The 23,113-nt window shown below is 39.2% G+C and overlaps 1 protein-coding gene across 2 annotated transcripts in view; it reads left to right on the top strand.

Moving 5' to 3' along the window:
• Positions 1-23,113, top strand: part of PDGFC (platelet derived growth factor C) — a 244,066-nt gene that overhangs the window by 162,013 nt on the left and 58,940 nt on the right. The window lies entirely within an intron of this gene.

Genomic DNA, 23,113 nt, shown 5'->3' with positions numbered 1-23,113 from the left:
GGTTTAAAAATCTATTCGAAGTTTTCCATGAAGTCTGTAAAGACAAGAAAGAAAGAAAAGGGAAGGAAAGGAAAAAAAGAAGGACAGAGCAGGGAAAATGGGGAAAAGGATGAGAGGAAGATGCTTTGTTTACCGTTGGCTGTTTACAAACTACACCCCTTTACTGATGGTCTCGGGTGGCTGAGGGCCTGGGCAGAGAACCCTTGCAGATCAGAGCCACGTGACAAATAGCACCACTTATGGAGTGCCTACTGTTTGCAAAGCCCTGAGCTAGGTTGGTTACTCACATGAGTTCTGGTCTTTCAGCAATCCATCATGGCAGGGATTATCTTTATTTTACAAAAGAGGATACAGACTAAAAGAGGCCTTAAAAATTGTCCAAATACCATGTGTAAAATAGATAGCTAGTGAGAAGCTGCTATATAGTACACGGAGCTCAGCTTGCTACTCAGTAATGACCTAAAGGGGTAGAGGGCGGAGGGTGGGTGGTAGGGAGGTCCAAGAGGGAGGGCATATATGTATACATGTAGCTGATTCTGGTTGCTGTACAGCAGAAACTAACACAACCTTCTAAAGCAATTATATTCCAATAAAATGAAGATAATATTTAAAAACACAGAAAGCAAACAAATCAAAACACCCCATGTACTCATTATGTGATACATGTAGGTGTGGTAGCAACATTGAACACCTTGTTTGTGAAGGGCCTGAAAGCTTTATCTCCTTCATAAATCCACCACCAGAAGGTGGCTTTCAGCTAAGATGATCCAAAATCTGGCCTGACTAACACAGTGGGCCAGGACGAGCTTCTCTAGGCCAGGCTTCAGTAAAGCAAGCTCTCAAAATACCAACCTGTAAATCAGAATTAGATGTATTAAGTGTAAATGAAAAATGCAATGTCCAACATTCTTATTTGACAAAAAGGCAGATAAAATCACCAATGGTGATTTGTATGTAGTACATATGGCTTGTGGGCCAGCCTTTAAGGTGGGCAGGGCTCACACTGTGTAGACAAAGGAGGAGCGAGTATGGATTAGGGTTGACTAATAGAATAATTGGAATTATGTTAATGAGGCCTGAAGTCACGGGACTTCAGTATTGAGAGAGGAAATAGACAAAAATATTTTGAAATGAACAAAAATATTTGCACTGTCAATTCATGGGCTGGGCTATTTGTGATAAGGAAGGATTAGTCATGAACCGCTTTATAATTCATTAATCTCCTGTTTAACAAAGCAGGTGGGGGAATTAGAAAACTTAGCTACAGTTCTGTTATTTCCCTGAAAGATATAAAATGTTCAGTCACAGAGAATGATTGAAATACATACTATCTATAGAAAATATGTAGCTGACAAGGACCTACTGTACAAACAGAGAAGTTTACTCAATATCTTATAATAAGCTATAATGAAAGAGAATGTAAAAAAGAATATATAGATGTATACACATATGTATAATTGAATCACTTTGATGTCCACCTGAAACTGAAGCAACATGGTAAATCAGCAATATTTCTATAATTTTTTTAAAAGAGAATGATTGATAATAACAATAAGTCTTGAGGCTTATGTGAGAATATGTAATTAATACTATCTTTACAAGCCTTTATTCAGTATAGTAACCATTCCTGGGTTTGAGATGTATGACTCCCTACTTGGAGACAGATTTGAAAAAGAAACAGTGAGATATCTAGACTGCAGAGTTCAAACACAGCAAGTTTCATCACTGGTATTCAGCTGGTGTACCAAGTGTATACAGCAAGTCAGAGGACTCACCATGGTAATGAGCAGCTTGTAAGGAAATGAAAGAAGTAGCATTATAATAAAGTTCTAAAAAATAGGGTCTAATTTATTATTCTGAATAAAGTCTAGTGTCTCATTTTTTTTAAAGCCACTTGCAAAGCAGAAATAGAGAAAGAAGAAAAAAATGTTTAAGAGTATGAATATTAGTTATTTAGGAGTATTTCAAGACCACTTGTGTAAGCATGACTACTTATGTTTGTATATAAATATGCATGTTAGCATATATGGGGGCTTTCCAGGTGGTGCTAGTGGTAAAGAACCTCCCTGTCAATGCAGATAGATGCCAGAGACAAGGGTTGGGAAGTCGCCCTGGAGGAGGGCATGACAACCCAGTCTAGTATTCTTGCCTGGAGACCCCACTGAATGGAGAAGCAGGCCATGGTCCATAGTGTCGCAGATTTGGACCCAACTGAAACAACTTAGCACACACATACCCATATATGTATGTATAAGCTCATCCATCCATTTGTCCAAACATCCAACCATCTATCCATCTATGCATCCATCCATTACTCATCAATCATTTAGTCCTTGCTATGTATGAATCAAAAACCAAGGGAAATACTGGGAATAAAAGATTATTAGATGGGCCTCTGAACTCCAGAAAGCGTTGAATAGTAAGGAGACAGGTATACAAAAAATATAATTGAAAGCAGTAATGTGTGTAGTATGGACCTTGCTGGGTAAGGTTGCAGCCTTTTTCCCTATACGACTCACAGGAGTGTCTCTGAGAAGACGACATTCAGCTGAGATGTGAAGATTACACATAGTTTTGCCAAGGGAAATGATAAAGCTAATACTGTTGGTCATGCAGCACTTAATCAGTTGACTTTTAAAGTGTTGAGTGTGTGGAATTCATTGATTTAAAGGAGTCCATGCTCAATACTTTAAAAGTTGCCATTAGGCAGGTTCTAAGTAGATCCATGAGATGTCCCGCCGTGTATGCCTGGAACCCATGAGTCATAATTGGTGATATAAAGTGCGTACTTGACCTATGACAGGAATATTATTGCTGGAGTTGCTGTCCTGAAAAATGGGATCATACTCGCCATCTGGTGAACTGTGCTGTCTCACCCAGGTTGAGGTTCAGGATGACTAACGCCCTGCGCAGCCCGCAATTACTCAGTTGCCCAAAAGCCCACAAGTAGTCGGGAAAGTTGTCTGTATTTCATCAGATCCCTGAGTGAAGTCTGCAGAGCGCGGGGGCGGGGGGGAGGTTGCGTGCTGCCTTATCTTTCACTTTCCTGTGTGGTTTGAAGCACTTCGATTCTCACGTCAGTGAAATGGAATGAATGGATCAGTGTTCGTGCCTTGGTGTCACATAGTAGTTAGAAGCCGGGGATGTGGAGATTAAAAAAAAAAAGAAAAAAGAAAGAAGGAAAGAAATGCAGCCCCTGCCTTCTAAGAGCTTATATTCTAAGCTTATATCTTGTGCTAAAACAGTAGTAGACATTTACATGTGTTTCTTTTTTTTTTTCCTGTATTTTAAACTCTGGTTTAAATGAAAATATCCACAGCTTTGTAACTGAAACCAGAGCACATAAATTGCTATACGTGGCTCTTGTTGAACATCGATTTGGCCTAAATGGCACTTGATTTGGTACTCTGCTACTTTTTTTAATATTATTTTCTTGTTTACTTACAAGATTAATAAAGTTTAGAAGTGAAATGCATGATTGCTTCCTGTCATTTTTGGAGAAGACATTGAGACTTATATTAGAAATAAGCAGGTAGATACGATTTTCTGAGTATATGAGTAGAAGTCAGGAGATAACTTAAAAAATAAAATAAAAAGCTATTCTATCCCTTCTGTCAGTTGTTGAAAACAGCTGAATTTTCTAGTAGCCCAGGAACCTGTAAAAGGCTGTGGTAGGAATCCTGGATATTAAAGCCCCTCGAAGGGGTAATTTTACCAGGATAAGGAAAGAAACACAGAGCAACAGGAACATATTTAAAGTGAGAAGAGGAAAATAAAACAATCCCTGGGCCAAGAAAACCCAGCCGAGGGATGTTGCCCAGGAAGGCGGGTAGAGCCAAGTGGGCACAAAGCCTCCTGTTTCTTATTTCCCTTTTCAGGCTCAAAATATGAAGTAATCGCCTTTGCAGGACTTAGCAGTGATTAAACCACCAAGAAATCTGAAATGCTTCCCCAAATATGAAGATTGTTGTTTTGTGTAGTTTCTTGAGATACGGCAGCCTTTTTTTTCTTTTGCCTCATTCCATAGTCAGGTTCTGAGGAAAATATAATCCCATGTATCCCATGAATCCTTTTTCATTGGAAGTAAAAGTGGTGATCTTAGAGAAACTCAAAGTGAAAATCAATTTTTTAAATTGCTAAATAAACCTTAAAAAACTTATACCATCTTTACCTAATTCAACTTCTGGAGTGTGCATGTGTGTGTATGCACGTATACATATAAATATTTTTATAGTATTCCAAGCTGAAACTCCAGTACTTTGGCCACCTCATGCGAAGAGTTGGCTCATTGGAAAAGACTCTAATGCTGGGAGGGATTAGGGGCAGGAGGAGAAGGGGACGACAGAGGATGAGATGGCTGGATGGCATCACCGACTCGACGGACATGAGTCTGAGTGAACTCTGGGAGTTGGTGACGGACAGGGAGGCCTGGCGTGCTGCGATTCATGGGGTTGCAAAGAGTCGGACACGACTGAACGACTGAACTGAACTGAACTGAAGAGATTAATAGTATTGATTAATAATGAATATCCTTAAAGTGGATACACGTGTACTTAGGAGTGATATAAAAATGAAAGTGTTGTGAGTAGAATTTTACTAATTCTGCTTTATATATGTATACCCTAAATATAGTCTTCCCCAGTGGCTCAGATGGTAAAGCGTCTGCCCGCAACGCGGGAGACCCGGGTTCGATCCCTGGGTTGGGAAGATCTCCTGGAGAAGGAAACGGCAACCCACTCCAGTACTCTTGCCTGGAGAATCCCATGGACGGAGGATCCTGGTAGGCTACACCCCATGGGGTCGCAAAGAGTCGGACACGACCGAGCAACTTCACTTTCACTTTCACCCTAAATACACACATGCATATGTGTGTGTAAATGTATATTTACATATGGATGGGGGTATCAGTTCAGTTCAGTTCAGTTGCTCAGTCGTGTCCGACTCTTTGCAATCCCATGAATCGCAGCACGCCAGGCCTCCCTGTCCATCACCATCTCCTGGAGTTTACTCAGACTCATGTCCATCGAGTCCATGATGCCATCCAGCCATCTCATTCTCTGTCGTCCCCTTCTCCTCCTGCCCCCAATCCCTCCCATCATCAGAGTCTTTTCCAGCCAGTCAGCTCTTCGCATGAGGTGGCCAAAGTACTGGAGCTTCAGCTTTAGCATCATTCCTTCCAAAGAAATCCCAGAGCTGATCTCCTTCAGAATGGACTGGGGGTATATACATACACAAATACATGCCTGTATTCTATAGAGTGATCACTGAAGAAAAGTTAGAAAAGTGCATAACAGAGCAGTAAAAATCCACTTTTGCGACTTAGACAACACAGGTAAATGAAAAACTAGAAAGTCTAGGAATCTAATAACATTTTCATTTGATAATAAAAATGTCCATTAATTCAACATCTTCTTTATGCCAGATCCCATCCTGTTGGTACTCCTTAGAGCCACTCTTGGTATCTTGAAGGAGGGATAAGGGGCCTATTTCTTATCAGAAGAGTTGTGTGGAGCCTATGTCACATGAATTCCAAAATGTGCTTTTGTGTTCCAAAAGAAGATCTTTTTAAAGAAAAAAAAAATGGAGTATAGTTGATTTACAATGTTGTGTTAGTTTCAGGTGTATGGCAAAGCGACTCGATATATATATATATTCCTTTTTAGATTCTTTTCCCATAAAGCTGACCTTTTAAGGTATGGTTTATGCTGCTCAACTTATAAAAAAAAGTATTTTGTGCTGCTAGACAGCATTGCAGTTGGGGAGCCCTAGGTTTTCATGTGTCCCAGTAAGCACTTGGAAAGGTTTTGTGGAAGAGCCTTGGTTAGAAGGAAGGGAGGGGGCTTCACTCCCTGGGGGGCTGAAAGCCCCCACCCCTAGGCTACCTGGTGAGAGGGCTGGCTGTGCACAGAACCAGGCAAATCATTGGCACATTTTCTCAGTTCCTCAGCATCTCCATCCAGGACTATATATATACATATTTTTTTGACTTCATAATATACTGATATTTATAACTTGGTTTCCATGGAGATTGGCTGTAGAAAATGATGGTACCTGGTGATAACAGTGCCACATAGACATTTGGAAAATAATCAGATGTTCTGGAAAAATGTGGTAATGGGTGTGTTCTACTAATATGTTCTGTGTTTAAGTTGCTTTTTTTTTTTTGACATGACTGTACACATCGAAGGAAATGTAATTTGAATCTTAAACCAGAAAAAAGAAGAAGCTAAGATTTAAAAAAGCAATGCCTCCTGGACTATCTAGTTCACTGCTTCCTTTTGCCAAGAGGAACCTGATGTCTGAAGCCATTTATTATTGAACAGCTATTTCCTTAAAAAAAGCAGTTCATGAGTCAAGACTGAAGTGGTCTACACATCTATTTGTGTTTCTTAAAGTACTAGGCTATGATATCTTCTTATTGATTTTAAAACTTTGAATCATAAACAATACTTGATGGCCAGATTTTTTTTTTAACCCTGAAAGTATTTTTTAAGAGTTTTTTCTCATAAATCATTGTATTATGAAATATTTTTAATGAGTATAAATGATCAAAATAAGTAACTTGAGTTCTAAAAATAGCACTTATATTTAGGATTATGCTTGAAATTCTCTAATATCTTAAGAGGAAGAATATTTTTATTTCGCTTTGGTGTAATAAACCTATTTTGTCATTTTCACAGACTTTATCATCAAAAAGTAAATTTGTATGTCTAAACAGATAAGCCTTTTAAAATCCCTTTTACTGCTGATCAGCTATTTAAATATTTTCTTTTAAAATCAGGCCTGAAGTCATGATAATGCTTTGATAAGCATTGCATAAATCCTATCCAGATTTTATTATCACACTACTTAAATATTTCTCTCAGCTTTAGAAAAACCCATATCTACTGTACCTTGGTCCAAGCAAGTATAACGACAATACAACAAAGATTAAAAAATGAAACAACCTAACCAATTATAGTCCCTTAAAAATGTCTTGATTAATGGTGTGATAGCCTTTTGCTAATGTTTAGGCAGTGAAACTCAGCTACTCAGAGAATATGTTTAGTTGGTAGGTAAACAGAGTACAGAAGGAGCATTCTGTAAGGTTCCTTTGGGTGATGGTTAATTGTGGGTTTCTATGCGTGGGATGGTCGTGGTGTTGGGTGGATGAACATATATTCGTAGTCTTTCTTTCTTGTCTTAAATTTTGATTCCCTTTAAGTAAGCCTTGATACATGCATTGCCATTTCAATATTCCTAGTTTTCTGAAACTCAAGAGTTGAAGTGCATTACAGGAAGCCCTACTTTTTTCATATATCTTCCTACATCTATAGGCAAATTCTCCTTTATCCTTACTCTAAGTATTAAAACTAGAAGGAAAAACAAACAAGATGATAGTCCATGAGAGAAAACTTTTGCTTAAGTCTAAGGAGAATATTAATTTCAATTCTACTCTCTGTCAGTACTACAGTGGTGTAGTTGTTGGCATATGTGATAAAGGTATTTTCTCAATCATTATATGAACTGTTGCTTAATTATCCCCCTTCATGGATCACAGCCTTGTCGTGGCAAGGCGGCTTGCATTACCTCAATGAAGAGCTATGAGCTATGCTGTGCAGGGCCACCTAAGATGGACAGATCATAGTGAAGAGTTCTGACAAACATAATCCACTGGAAAAGGAAATGACAACCCACTCCAGTATTCTTGCCTGGAGAACCCTATGGACATTGTGAAAAAACAGAAAGATACGGCGCCAGAAGATGAACTCCCCAGGTCAGAAGGCGTCCAGTATGCTGCTGGGGAAGAGTGGAAAAGTGAAAGTGAAGTTGCTTAGTCGTGTCTGACTCTTTGCGACCCTGTGGACTGCAGCCCACCAGGCTCCTCTGTCCATGGGATTCTCCAGGCAAGAATACCGGAGTGGGTTGCCATTTTCTTCTCCAGGGGATCTTCCTGACTCAGGGATTGAACCCAGGTCTCCTGCATTGCAGGCAGACGCTTTACCCTCTGAGCCACCAGGGAAGCCCCCAGGGGAAGAGTGGAAGGCAATTACAAATAACTCCAGTAAGAATGAAGCAGCTGGGCTAAAGTGGAACCAGTGCTCCACTGTGGATGTGTCTAGTGCTAAAAGTAAAGTTCAATGCTATAAAAAACAATATTGCATAGGAACGTGAAATGTTAAGTCCATAAATCTAGGTAAATTGGATATGGTCAAGCAGGAGATGGCAAGAGAAGGGAAAGGCAAGGAAGAAAGATGAAGATATACCCAACTGAATGCAGAGTTCCAGAGAATAGCAAAGAGAAATAAGACAATGTCTTAAATGGACAATTGTCTTAAATGACAATGACAATTGTCTTAAATGGACAATGTTAAGAAATAGAGGAAGACAGTAGAATGGGAAAGACTGGAGATCTCTTCAAGAAAATTGGAGAGATGAAGGGAACATTTCATGCAAGGTAAGGTATGATAAAGGACAGAAATGGTAGGGACCTAACAGAAACAGGAGAGATCAAGAAGAGGTGGCAAGAATACACGAAATGAAAGTGGCTCAGTCATGTCTGACTCTTTGCGACACCATGGACTATACAGTCCATGGAATTCTCCAGGCCAGAATACTGGGGTGGGTAGACTTTCCCTTCTCCAGGACATTTTCCCAACCCAGGAACTGAACTCAGATCTCCTGCATTGCAGGTGGATTCTTTACCAGCTGAGCCACAAGGGAAGCCCAGAATACACAAAAGAACTGTACAAAAAAAGTTCTTTTGACCCAGATAACTACAATGGTGTGGTTACTCACCTGGAGCCAGACATCCTGGAGTGTGAAGACAAGTGGGCCTTAGGAAGCATTACTATGAACAAAGCTAGTAAAGGTGATGGAATTGCAGCTAAGCTATTTCAAATACTAAAAAAATGATGCTGTTAAAGTGCTGCATTTGATATGTTGGCAAACTCGGAAAACTCAGCAGTTACCAAGTTTGGAAAAGACCGCTTTTCATACTAATCCCACAGAAGGGCAATACCAAAGAGTCTTCAAACTACCATACAATCACGCTAATTTCACATGTTAGCAAAGTTATGCTGAAAATCCTTCAAGCTAGGCTTCAGCAGTATGTGAATTGAGAACTTCCAGATGTTCGAGCTGAATTTCATAGGGGCCGAAGAACCAGAGATCAAATTGCCAACATTCAGTTGGATCATGGAGAAAGCCAGGGAATTCTAGAAAACATCTACTGCTTCATCGACTGTCCTAAGCCCTTTGACTGTGTAGATCACAACAAACTATGGAAAATTCTTTTTTTTTTTTTTTGTATCATACTTTTATTTATTTTTTTAAATTTTATTTATTTTTTTATTTTTTAAATTTTAAAATCTTAAATTCTTTAAGAGATAGGAATACCAGACCACTCTGCCTGTCTCCTGAGAAACCTCAAGAAGCAACAGTTAGAACCAGGCTTGGAACAACTGACTAGATCCACATTGGGAAAGGACAAGGCTGTATATTGTGACCCTGCTTATTTAATTTATATGCAGAATGCATCATGTGAAATGTGGGGTTGGATGAATCACAAGCTGGAATCAAGATTGCTGGTGAAAATATTAAAGCCTCAGATATACAGATGATACAACTTTAATGGCAGAAAATGAAGAGGAACTGAAGAGCCTCTTGATGAGAATGAAAGAGGAGAGTGAAAAAGCTGGCTTGAAACTGAACATTCAAAAAACTAAAATATGGCATTTGGCCCCATCACTTCATGACAAATAGAAGGGGAAATGTAGAAGTAGTAACAAATTTTATTTTTGAAGGCTCCAAAATCACTGCAATGCTGACTGCAGCCTTGAAATTTAAAGGTGGTTTCTCTCTGGAAGAAAAGCTTGTGATAAACTTAGATAGTGTATTAAAAAGCAGATACATCACTTTGCCCACAAAGATCCATATAGTCAAAGCTATGTTTTTTCCCGTAGTCAGTACTAATGTGAAAGTTGGACCATACAGAAGGTAAACATCGAAGAATTGATGCTTTCTAGTGGGGGTGCTAGAGAATAATCATGAGAGCCCGTTGGGCTACAAGGAGATCAAACCAGTCAGTCTCAAAGGAAATCAACCCTGAATATTCTTTGGAAGGCCTGATGCTGAAGCTGAAGTTCTAATACTTTGGCTACCTGATGCGAAGATCCATCTCATTGAAAAAGACCCTGATGCTGGGAAAGACTGAAGGCAAAAGAAGAGGGCGGCAAAGTATGACATGGTTAGATAGCAGCATGGACTCAGTGGATGTGAATTTGAGCAAACTGTAGGAGATGGTGGAGGACAAAGGAGCCTGGCATACTGCAGTCTAGGGGCTCAAAAGGAGTCAGACATGACTTTGCAAATGAACAACAACAGCATGTTTAATAAATAGCCACACACCACAAAGTATCACACTAGGCAAGCACATGTGTTCTTGTGGATTTATTTTAAGAGTAATTATTTGATAGCAATGATGACTAAAAGTGGGCCTCAGAATAGAAAGGAGTTTTGTCTTCAGAGGGAGTTCTCAGCAGTTGACACAGCAAAGTGAGCTCCTGAATCTTGGCATAGTTCCAGGAATTGGGCAATAAAACAAGGTGATATTTCTATAACAGAGAGAAGAAAGGCCAGAGGGGCTGGTTCTCAGGTCTGCCTGGAGACAGAGGTAGTGACCTTGCAACTTGGGGCTGGATGAGGAGCTCTGGATCTGCAGTTTCACAGAGTGGAGTCATTGCATGTGTGGTTATGCTGACAGCCGTTATTAAAAAAAAAAAAAATACTACTTATTGAGAAGTTTACTCCTTAGGCGTCATTCTAATGACTTCAGGTACATTCTCTCATTGACTCTTCATGACAAGCTTGAATGTTAATCAGTATTATCCTCATTTAAAAGAACAAAATCTGGGGAATTGTCATCAGAATTCTTGGAGCTCTATGGGTCCGTTGTGTTCTGTTTAGCTAGAGACAGTATGTTCAATGGCTAACAATATGGGCTCCGAAGCCTGGAACATGGTCCCCTCCCCCCATTATTCTTCACTGGGTGACTTGCGCTGTTACCTCTGTGCCCCTCAGTTTCCCCATCTCTAATCTGGTTTTAATAATCAGAGCTAAGATAACATTGTGTTGGAGACTGAGTCAGTTAATATTTATAAAGTACCTGCAAATAGTGTGTATTCCATATTCCTTGCTTTGTTGTTGTGATTATTATTATGCACAATTTTTTTAAAAGCCTTGGGATTTTGGTAAAAGTTAACATAAATGTACAGCCTTGGAGAACAAAATGAAGTAGGGAAACTGCTAAATGAACTCTGCCAAGAGAATGCACTTGGCATTGAAAACACCCTTTTTCAACAAGACAAGAGATGACTAACGCATGGCCATCACCAAATGGTCAATAACAAAATCAAATTGTTTACATTCGTTGTAGGCCAAGATGGAGAAGCTGCAGACAGTCAGCAAAAACAAGATCTGGAGCTGACTATGGCTCAGGTCCTCAGCTTCTTTTAGCAAAATTCAGGCTTAAACTAAAGAAAGGGGGGGAACCACTAGGCCAGGTACGACTTAAATCAAATCCCCTATGAATATGCAGAGGAGATAATGAATGGATTCAAGGGATTAGATCTAGGTAACAGTGTGCCTGAAGAACTAGGGACAGAAGTCCATAACATTGTACAGGAGGCAGTGAATAAAACCATCCCAAAGAAACAGGAAAGCAAGAAGGCAAAGTGGTTTCTGAAGGAGGGGAGGCTTTCGTTCAATCGTGTCCGACTCTTTGCGACCCCATGGACTGTAGCCCACCAGGCTCCTCTGTCCATGGGATTCTCCAGGCAAGAATACTGGAGTGGGTTGCCGTTTCCTTCTCCAGGGGATCTTCCCCACCCGGGGATTGAACCCGAGTCTCCTGCACTGTAGGCAGACGCTTTACTGTTTGAGCCACCAGGGAAGTGCCAAAGAAAGAAGAGAAGTGAAAAGCAAGAGAGAAAGGGAAAGGTACCTCCAACTAAACACAGAGTTCCAAAGAATAGCAAGGAGAGACAAGAAGGCCTTCTTCGATGAACAGTGCATAAAACTTGAATAAAACCACAGAAGGGAAAGACTAGAGATGTCTTCACTAAAATTGGAAATTTCAAGGGACTGTTTCTTTCAAAGATGGGCACATTAAAGGACAGAAATAGTAGAGACCTAGTAGATGCTGAAGAGATCAAGAAAAGATGGAAAGAATACATGGAAGAAGTGTACAAAAAAGATCTTAAGGAATCAGATTACTGTGATAGTGTGGTCAGTCACCCAGAGCAGACATTCTGGAGTGTGAAGCCAAGTGGAACTTAGGAAGCACTGCTGTTAATAAAGCTAGTGGATGTGATGGAATTCCAGTAGAGCTATTCAAAACCCTAAAGAATGATGCCATTAAGGTGTTACATTCAATATGTCAGCAAATCTGGAAGACCCAGCAGTGGCCACAGTACTGGAAAAGGTCAATCTCACCCCAATTCCCAAGAAGGGTAGTACTAAACCATGTTCTAACCATAAGACAATGCACTCATCTCCCATGCCAGGGAGGTCATGCTTAAAATTTTTCATGCTAGGCTTCAGCATTATGCGAGCCAAGAACTTCTAGATGTCCCAGCTAGGTTTAGAAAAACAGAGGAACTCAAATTGCCAACATTCACTGGATCATGGAGAAAGCAAGGAAATTCCAGAAAAACATCTATCTCTGTTTCATGGACTACACTAAAGCCTTTGAGTATGTAGATCATAACAACTGTGGAAAGTTCTTAAAGAGATGGGAATACCAGACCATCTTACCTGTCTCCTGAGAAACCTGTATGCAGGTCAAAAAGCAGCAGTTAAAACCCTGTATGGAACAACTAATTGGTTCCATATTGAGAAAGTCATGCATCAGGGCTGTCTGCGGTCACCCTGTTTGTTTTATCTATATGATGAGCACATCATGACAAATGCCTGGATGAGTTACAAGCTGGAATCAAGATAGGTGGGAGAAACGTCAACAACCACAGATATGTGGATGATACCACTCTAATGGCAGGAAATGAAGTGGAACTAAAGAGCCTCTTGATGAGGCTGAAGGAGGAGAGTGAAAGAGCCGGCTTAAGAGTAAATATTAAAAAAAAACAAAAACAAAAAACTAAGATCATGACATCCTACCCCGTTACTGCATGGCAAATAGAAGGGAAAAAATTGGAAGTGGTGACAGATTTCCTTTTCATGGGCTCTAAAATCACTGCAGATGATGACTGCAGCCATGAAATCAGAAGACGGTTGCTTCTTGGCATTAAAGCTATGACAAACCTAAGCCCTGTGTTGAAAAGCCGAGACATTACTCTGCCGACAGAGGTTCAGAGGTCTTCCCAGTGGTCATGTACGGTTGAGAGAGCTAGATGGTAAAGAAGGCAGAATGCCAAAGAATTGATGCCTTCAAACAGTGGTGCTAGAGAAGACTCCTAAAAGTCCCCTGGACAACAAGGAGATCAAACCAGTCAGTCTTAAGGGAAATCAACCATGAATACTCAGTGGAAGAGCTGATGCTGAAGCTGAAGCTCCAGTATTTTGGTTACCTGGTGTGAACAGCCAGCTCATTGGAAAAGTCCCTAATGCTGGGAAAGACTGAGGGGAGAAGGAGGAGAGGGCATCAGAGGATGAGATGACTGGATGGCATCACCAATGCAAAGGACATGAACTTGGGCAAACTTCGGTCGATTGTGAAGGACAGGAAAGCCTGGCATGCTATAGTCCATGGAGTGGCAAAGAGTCGGACGACCGAACAACAACTGTAAATGCATGCCTTTTTGTCACTCAGTAATATCAGTGGCACCTCACTCCAGTACTCTTGCCTGGAAAATCCCATGGACCAAGGAGCCTGGTAGGCTGCAGTCCATGGGGTTGCTGGGAGTCAGACACGACTGAGCGACTTCGCTTTCACTTTTCACTTTCATGCATTGGAGAAGGAAATGGCAACCCACCAGTGTTCTTGCCTGGAGAATCCCAGGGACGGGGGAGCCTGGTGGGCTGCCATCTGTGGGGTCATACAGAGTCAGACACAACTGAAGCGACTTAGCAATAGCAATATCACTTGCCTTTATTCATAAAGTATATTTTATTGGTTAAATACATTACTACACATTTTTTATATTATTCTCTAATCAGTTACTCTTTTTTTAAAAATAATTTCAGTAAGAAAAACTATTGATCCTTGTATATTGATTGCAAGTTCATTGAGATAACTAAATTCTATTTTAGTTCTGGTTGATTTTTAAAAGCCAAAAACCTTGAAGTCATCTTTGATACCTGTTTTTCTCTCATACCCATACCATCTGTGTCAGGTCTTCAGGATATTCACAGCCTGGAGTCATTCTTTACGTCCTCCTCCCCCCATGCTCAAGCCACTGCTCCCCATAGCAGGACGATGCCCAAGCATTTCCAGTTTCTGTGCTTATAGACTAAAGTCTGTTCTTAAGGGATTTGTTGTGAACCAAGCAGATGACACCACCCTTATGGAAGAAAGTGAAGAGGAATTAAAAAGCCTCTTGATGAAAGTGAAAGAGGAAAGTGAAAAAGTTGGCTTAAAGCTCAACATTCAGAAAACGAAGATCATGGCATCTGATCCCATCACTTCATGGGAAATAGATGGGGAAACAATGGAAACAGTGTCAGACTTTTTGTTTTTGGGGGGCTCCAAAATCACTGCAGATGGTAATTGCAGCCATGAAATTAAAAGATGCTTACTCCTTGAAAGGAAAGTTAAGACCAACCTAGACAGCATAATAAAAGCAGAGATATTACTTTGCCAACAAAGATCCATCTAGTCAAGGCAATGGTTTTTCCAGTGGTCATGTATGGATGTGAGAGTTGGACTGTGAAGAAAGCTGAGTGCGGAAGAATTGATGCTTTTGAACTGTGGTGTTGGAGAAGACTCTTGAGACTCCCTTGGACTGCAAGGAGATCCAACAAGTCCATCCTAAAAGAGACCAGTCCTGTGTGTTCATTGGAAGGACTGATACTGAGGCTGAAACTCTAATACTTTGGCCACCTCATGCGAAGAGTTGACTCATTGGAAAAGACCCTGATGCTGGGAGGGGTTGGGGGCAGGAGGAGAAGGGGATGACAGAGGCTGAGACGGCTGGATGGCATCACTGACTTGATGCACATGAGTCTGAGTGAACTCCGAGAGTTGGTAATGGACAGGGAGGCCTGGCGTGCTGTGATTCATGGGGTCGCAGAGTCAGACATGACTGAGCGACTGAACTGAACTGAAGCACCATCTTGGGGGCTTCTCCAATGGCTCAGCAGTCAATAATCCACCTACAGTGCAGGAGATGTGGTTTCAATCCCTGGGTTGGGAAGATTCCCTGGAGGAGAATATGACAGTCTACTCCAGTATTCTTGCCTGGAGAAACCCACAGACAGAGAAGCCTAATGGATTACAGTCCAAAAGGTCGCAAAGAGTAAGACACAGTTGAGCGACTGAGCACCAAGGATAATTTTTCCCTCTCTTTTTATTATGTTTATTTGCTTTCCTCTCATTAGAGTAGCTAGATCTCTCTTCCAAAATACTGAAAAACAATAGTTAGACTGGCCAATCCTGCCTTTGTTCTAACGTTAATGAGAATGAATTTGGTTTTATTTAATGTAATATTTGCAGTTAATTTATGTTATCCAGTTTTACCATGATTTAAATGTTTCCTGCACTTCACAGTTGACTCAGTTTTTATCTATTTGATTTATTCTGTTTTTCAACATTTATTAATATAAGCATATACTTTTTCTCCTTTGAATATTCTAAAAGTTATTCTTATATTAATCCTTAAGTTTATGAACTAAATTCATACTCTGTTAAGAAGTATTATATCTTTTAGTCCATTTTTGGATGATATTTGATTAAATTTTATTTAGAATTTTTGCATTTCCCTCCATTTCTGAATGAAATTGATCTTCATTTTTCATGTTTGATATTGGCATTTCAAAAAACTTGGACATAATACTTTTTCCCATTTATTATAAATGTTTATTTTTTCCAGTTTCATTGAGATGTAATTAATATGTAATATTGTGTATGTTTAAGACCTATAGCATGTTCATTTGATATACTTGTATGTTGCAGTATGGTTACCACTATGGGTTGTTTAACAGCCCCTTACTGTCAGATCATTCTACTTCTTTTTTGTGGTGAGAACATTTAAGATCCACTCTTAGCAACTTCCAAGTATATGATACAGTATTGTTAACTCTATTCATAAGATTTAGGCTAGCTTTTTTATAATTATTAATTGAGTGAATATCTACCTTAAAAATTTTTTTACAATTTCTTGTATAAAATTGAAAGTATCATTCCTTTAAAATCAAATAGAACTCTTCTATAAACTTCATGTAATTGCATCTTTTTTATTGATAAAGATTTGACAGTCTTTTCCATTTCTTCTGGTGTTACTAGTCTGTTCACTTTTTCTAGTTTTTTTAGTCAAGCTTTATAATTTATGTTTTCCTAGTAAGGCATCCATGTCATTTAGCCTTTCAGATTTCACTGGTATAGTGTTACCTAAAGCATATTTACAGATGTGAAATCCGTTTTTATCTGTGATTTTATCATTCCTGTGTATGTAAATTGTTGACCCTTCTCTATCTTTCCATTTTCTCCTCATCTCTCTCTCTCTCCCTTCTCACCCCTTTCTGAGAACCAGCTCTTTTATTCTGATTTTATTTCTGAATTCTGATTTTATATTTGAATATATCTTTCATAGTTTTATCTTTACTTGTTTTCACCTTATACTTTCTTGTTTTTTTTTTTTTAATTTTTCTAGCTTTGTGGACTGAATTTATGGCTTATATATTTACAGTATTTTTACATAGTAATAAGATAATTTAAAATTATTCACTTCCCACTGTGTGCAGTTCACCACATACATGTACAACATCCCCATTTTTACATATAGAACTCTTGTATTTTCCTGAGAATTACTCCATCTTATGTTGTCCTCTCTCTGAAATGTTCTCCTTTATTTGACTCACTGTGTAGGTTTAAAATTCTCTGTAAAGAATTTTGAGTGCTTAGAAATAAACATCCCTGAGTCAGTTAACATAAAAATCTGTGGCTAGGTATGTCCAAATTCTCAAGTTGACTGAGAATTTGAATGATCCTTGATGTTTCTCCATCACCAACTCCTGGAGTTGATGATGGACAGGGAGGCCTGGCTTGCTGTGATTCATGGGGTCTCAAAGAGTCGGACACAACTGAGCGACTGAACTGAACTGATATTTCTCCAGCCACTGAACAAAATCATGTGGCCAATCTGAACAAAGGCACATGAATTCTACACCATTAGCCCTCAAAATAGAGCAAGTATAGTTAAGTAGACATATTTTGAATATAGTAGGCTGTATAACTTGGCTCTTGAGAGCATGGGATCTAAAGCTCAACTGTCAAAACTGAAGCCTTTGTTCTACACTTAGTTGCTCTGTGGCTTTGCCCAGGTACTTAGCTTTTCCATATTTTATAATCTATAAAATGGCCACAATGACAGTATCAACCTTTTATGATTTTTGCGAAGATTAAATTAGTTAATATATAGAGACCAATGTATATGTGTATGATGTATAATTATTAAAACATATTTTCATTATAAGGTAAAGCATGGATGTGTCCAAATGGGGATTCAAGGCTTTTACTCTGGGTCTGAGATGTCTTCTGTTAAGCTGAAGTGTAAGCCAGTGAGCACTGTCGGGTAATTGTCGTCTTATTAATTTTATTACCTTTCTCAACAAGCCCAGGCTCCCGTTGACACATGCAGAGCAAGGCCTTCTTAAGATGCATGTTTACTTGTTGGCAGAGTTTCATGCCACCTTCAGGTTTGATCATTCTCAGGGCAGATTTAATTGACAGGGTTTTAATTAGTATGAACTAGAAATAGCCTGTCTTGCAAGGTTGGTTTATTTTTGTGGAAGGAAGGTGGGTGTCAGACAATTGTGTTTACAAGTGAATTTATTTCTTTGGTTTACTCCTCAGCAACCCTCCTATCTTCACAGTTTTTAAATTCCCACATGAGAAAGAAAATTTTGTCTACAATACCAGACTTGTTTGTTAAACATAAAAGGACATAAATCCTCCCTGGGTCCCCAGGGGTATGATAGAGAAAGGGAGTGATCATTATAAACCACTTAGTGCTATGTGCTCTGTATCATGTTTCCTTGAGAAAGTGATGTTTGATTGGCCCTTAATGTAGGTTTAGTAAATCCCTTAAATACTGATGTGAGTAATTGTGCACATTGGAAATTAATACCTGAGAGTGTATTATAGGGATTACAGTGTCTCCAGAAAAGTCACCTGGGCATGTGTAGATTTCTGAACCTGAGATGATTCTGTTTTGTAATTTTACATTTATGGGTCAAACGTTGTTTTTTGGTTTTTTTTTTTCTTCTGTTCATTTGGCTGAGGTCCACAGATAAATCTTTATCATTGTTTTCTCTTTTCCTTTTCTTCTTGATGTTTTGAACTGTGTTGTAGTGTATCAGCCAACCAGCTTATGCAATGAAGCCCATATTCCAAACATGACATTCTATAAGAAAAAAGAATTATTTCAAATTATTGTGAAAGACAGTTGGATTGAATGCATTAGTCCTTTTCCAACCATACTCATAAACAAGTTGGAGAAAAATACAGACTCAAGTGGCAATGATTTTTTTGTTTGTTTTGTTTTTCTGTTTTGAAAAAAACATGAGACATGGGAATGCATCCCAGATAGATTTTCACTGGCTGTTTTAGATTATTTGACTATAATTTAAATTTTTAAAATACTGTTTTTAGCGAGAGAATTTACTGTTTTGTCTCATACAATTAATGGTAGAATAATTGGATGAAATTTATAGTTATATTGTCATAGATTCCACTTTTGAAAAAAAAAATCCTAAAATGCCTAATCTACCATGAAACGATTTGTAGCAAAACTTTTAAGTTCTACTATTTTTAAGGCAAAGAACATAGCATTTTTTAGATGTTCATCTCATTTAACTTCATGGAATGCAAAACTATGTAGAGCTTTAAAACGCAGTGATAAATGTATGCCTCAGACTTGTATGAGCTTGTGAGAATGAATTACCAGCTATCTCACTGCAAATCCAGAAATTGTTATTAAGATTAGTGGTATGTGTTTTTTTGAATGACATCAAATTCAGTAAAAAGTCTTCATGAAACAAGTAATAATGTACTTGTCAGTCTTCTCTTATTTGCAGGACAGTGGTTTTTGTACAAGTTAGGTAAGACAAAGTTTAAGACCTGTTTGTTCCTTAATACATGCTTAACATTTATAATCTAGATATTTCCTACTGTGGTTAAAAACTTCTTTTACATACTTTTAAAAGGCTTACTTAACAGATTAACACATATAATGTCATGTTTATTTATTTATTTATTTATTTTGGCTGTGCCACATGGCATTCCCTGAGCAGGAATCCGACCCCTACCCCTGCAGTGGAAACACAGAGTCCTAACCACTGAGCCATTGGGGAAGTCCAGTGGTGTTTCTTTTTGACAGAAATCAAAAGGAAATTATGTACAGCAAAATAGTTATGGGAGCTGTTAATTTTAAGTTCCTTATAAATGATATTCTTATATCTTGAGATGTTTCTGTTAGAAAGTGTTAGTTGTTCAGTGGCATCTGACTCTCTGCAGCCCCATTGACTGTAACCTGCCAGGCTCCTCTGTCCTTGAAATTCTCCAGATAAGAATACTGGAATGGGTAGCCATCCCCTTCTTCAGGGGATCTTCCAAATGTTACAGACAGGTTCTTTACCATCTGAGCCATCAGGGAAGTTGCCTTAGAAAGACAGTTATTTTGAAAATGGCGGGGGAAGGGGTAATTCAGAAGGTTTGATTAACATACTACTGTATATGGATAATCAACAAGGACCTACTGTATAACATAGGAAACTATACTCACCATCTTGTAATAACCTATCATGAAAAAGACTCTGAAAAAGAATAGATCTAGGTATTTATGTATATCTGAATCACTGTCTTGTACACTTGCAATACACAGCATTGGAAACCAACTATATGCTGATAAAAACTAAATAATTTTTTAAAAAAAGATCTGAAGTAATGTTTTGATCTTATGCGTTCACCCAACCGGCGGATTGGAAATGACTTCATAATTACCAGGTCCAGGGAGAGCTTCTTGGTTTTCACTCTCTTTGCTCCTCTTTGGCGTGGATGGTCTGCCCACTTCTGCTTGGATGGACCCTGTCCCTCCCTTTTCTCTCGGTTCTGTGTCATTTGTCGCTGGTTTTCCTGCTGCTTCCCTGATGGCTCCTTTTCAGGCTCTTTTTGTTAAAAGTTCTTCCTTCCTGCCCACACTTGAGATGCTGTGGTTTCCTGGCATCCTCAGATGTACTGGGATCCTGTGTCTTCTTCGCTAAAACTTCTAATAGCTGCCCTGTAGGCTGCAAACTCAGGTGCCCATGTGGGCAAGTGATGGCAATCAGTGAAGATCTGGGTACTAAAAAAAAAAGCACCATAGAAATTAGACAGGGTTTTTTAAAGAAGCTAGACAGGGGTTTTTAAAAACTGGAAAGAACATGTCCCCTGGCCTAGCCTCCATTTCCATGAAGGAGTAAAGGCCATCCTGACCTCAGGTAGTGAATAATCTATGTGCCTGACACACAGGTGCTGGGTGAGGCTGTGAGTGAGAGAAAGGCCCCTCCTCTCCTGGAGTGGATGCCAGCTCTGCAGACCTGAGCCCACAAGGAGCCACACCAGAGCAAAGAATACTTAGTATGACCAGATGTTCAAGTTTGTTTTAAGAAAGCCTGAAATTCAGATTTTTCTGTGAAATTCAACTTTTTCCAAATGGTGATTTACAGGCCGGAAAAGCCAACTATTTTATGATTTCATGTATATGAGGAATCTTAAAAAAAAAGTTATAAATGAGCTTGTTTCCAAAATGGAAATAGACTCACAGACATAGAAACAGAATTATGATTACCAAAGGGAAAAGAGTAGGGATGGGAGGGGGCAGGAATGGGTGATGGGAGATGAGTCAAGAGGTTGGGATGAACATACACATGACTGTGCATAAAACTCATAAACCACAAGGACCGATGGTAGAGCACAAGGAACTCTACTCAGTATATTGTAATAATCTATAATGGAAAAGAAACTGAATATATATGTAGAACTGAATCACTTTTCAAGTACACTTGAAACTATTAGGTTATAAATTAACTATACTTGAATTAAAAATGAAAAAATACAGGTAGTGCCTAAAAGAATAATTAATTAGATGTTGACCTAAATATTTTAAAGCAACATAGAACCTCTTTAAACTGTGCTTCCCTGCTTTCAACACTGGTCTAAAAAATAACATTCTCACATTCGACCCTGGAATCCCAAGGTGGCCTCACCTGCACCTGTCCTGCCAGCTTGAGCTCCATCCTCTGCTCATAGACAACCAGCCAGGCCCTGGGGTTCTTCTGTTACATCCTCAGGATTCTGCTTCTTGCTAAAATGCCTTCCCCCACCTCTTCCCCCCAGCAGCCCAGATGCTCCCTTGTAAGCTGACCCTAATCTCACCGTGTAGGGTTTCCCTCACCCTCCAGAGTTCCACAGTGTTTCCTACGCACTCTCATTAGAGCACCCGCCAGAGTTTAATGGACCCTGAGCCCACAGGAGCTGTGGTTTCATATTTGCACCCTGAGAATCTAGCCCAGCACTTTGTACCAAGTCCATGCTTCACAAATACTCACAGAATGATTGACCAGCCTGAAATCAGCTCTCGGCAAACTAGTCCTGATGGTGACGTCTATCAGCTAGCTTCCCTCCCAATCACAGAGCAAACATACTCTGTGAATAGCAGCTTTGTTCCACATGGAAACGATCTTGATATAAACATTACTCTTTGATCTAAAATGCTGGTTATCAACTTTTGTACCAGATATGTCTGAAATAACCACTCGGTCTGTTTGAACCCCATCTTACTCCCCTGTGCCCCACTTACTGTTCCCACCACACATTTAGAGCAGGCTCCTGGGATGGTTGTCCTGAGGAGGCTCATGCATTTGTAATTTATATCCAGGACTTGTCATGTGATAGAGCAGAAGTTCTCTCTCCCTTTGGTATCTGAGTTATTCTCATTTATGCTTTCAAACTCTCAGGGTTATAAGTATGGGGTAGGGGCAATATGTGCTGGATAGGGATGTGGGGCAAACTGTTAACTGGCAGCTGTATATCACAATGCTTTCGGCACTGCTCAGGAGCTGTTCCATTTCCCTTTTCTCAAAACATCCCTGTGAGTCAGATTGCAGTATCCCAATTTAAGGACAAGAAAAATTATGTTGGAACAGGTATATTTACCATTAGAGAGTTCTGGCTAGTTATTTAGAATAGGATTTATAAGTATAATTGGTTTGTTATGCACTTTGTCCTTTTTCAACATTTTTTTCTTCTGTAAATTCTATACTGTGCAAAATATATTAATTTTCGTTGTCTGGTAGATACTGGTTTTAGACTTTCTAAAAAAAAAAATCTACCAACAGTTTTCATCCATGCCAGACCTCCCTTAAGAAAAATTTGGCAATGTCTTGAGAATTCTGAAATGCAGTTCATAACAGTGATCCTCTATTTATATATGCAGTTGTTTAAAAATAGATATAAAGGCCTACATGCTATGTAAAGTTGACATAACAGCAGTAATTTATATTAAAACAATGCATTTAAGTGCATAGATACACATGCCCAATTGCACAAAAAATAAAATGAAGTAGTCAGATGTTTGTATCTTTTAAGTAACAGACTCATTGTGTATACGATAGCTATGGTAATAGACTAAATGGGTATGTCTAATTGTTTTCTTCATGCAGAGTATAAGTCATGCTCCTGTTAGTGGTTTGATTCTCTAGAATAGTAATTCTTGTTCCAAAGCATAGACACTTCGTTCAACTTATTTGATAGTTGAATGTCTAGAAAATTGGGTTTAAACTAAACCTTCAAAACATATTTGCATTTATATGTGAGACAGTATTATCAATGTCCAGTGAACTGTTTGAAAGGCCTGGAGGGTGTGGAGTGAATACCCGTTTTCTGGACTCTCCTGTGTTGGGTGTCCAGGGACCTTGCCCT

The sequence above is a fragment of the Capra hircus genome, chromosome 17, assembly GCF_001704415.2.
Source record: "Capra hircus breed San Clemente chromosome 17, ASM170441v1, whole genome shotgun sequence".
NCBI lineage: Eukaryota > Metazoa > Chordata > Mammalia > Artiodactyla > Bovidae > Capra > Capra hircus.
The sequence above is the reverse complement of the archived record's forward strand: the minus strand, read 5'-3'. Positions and strand labels throughout refer to the sequence as shown.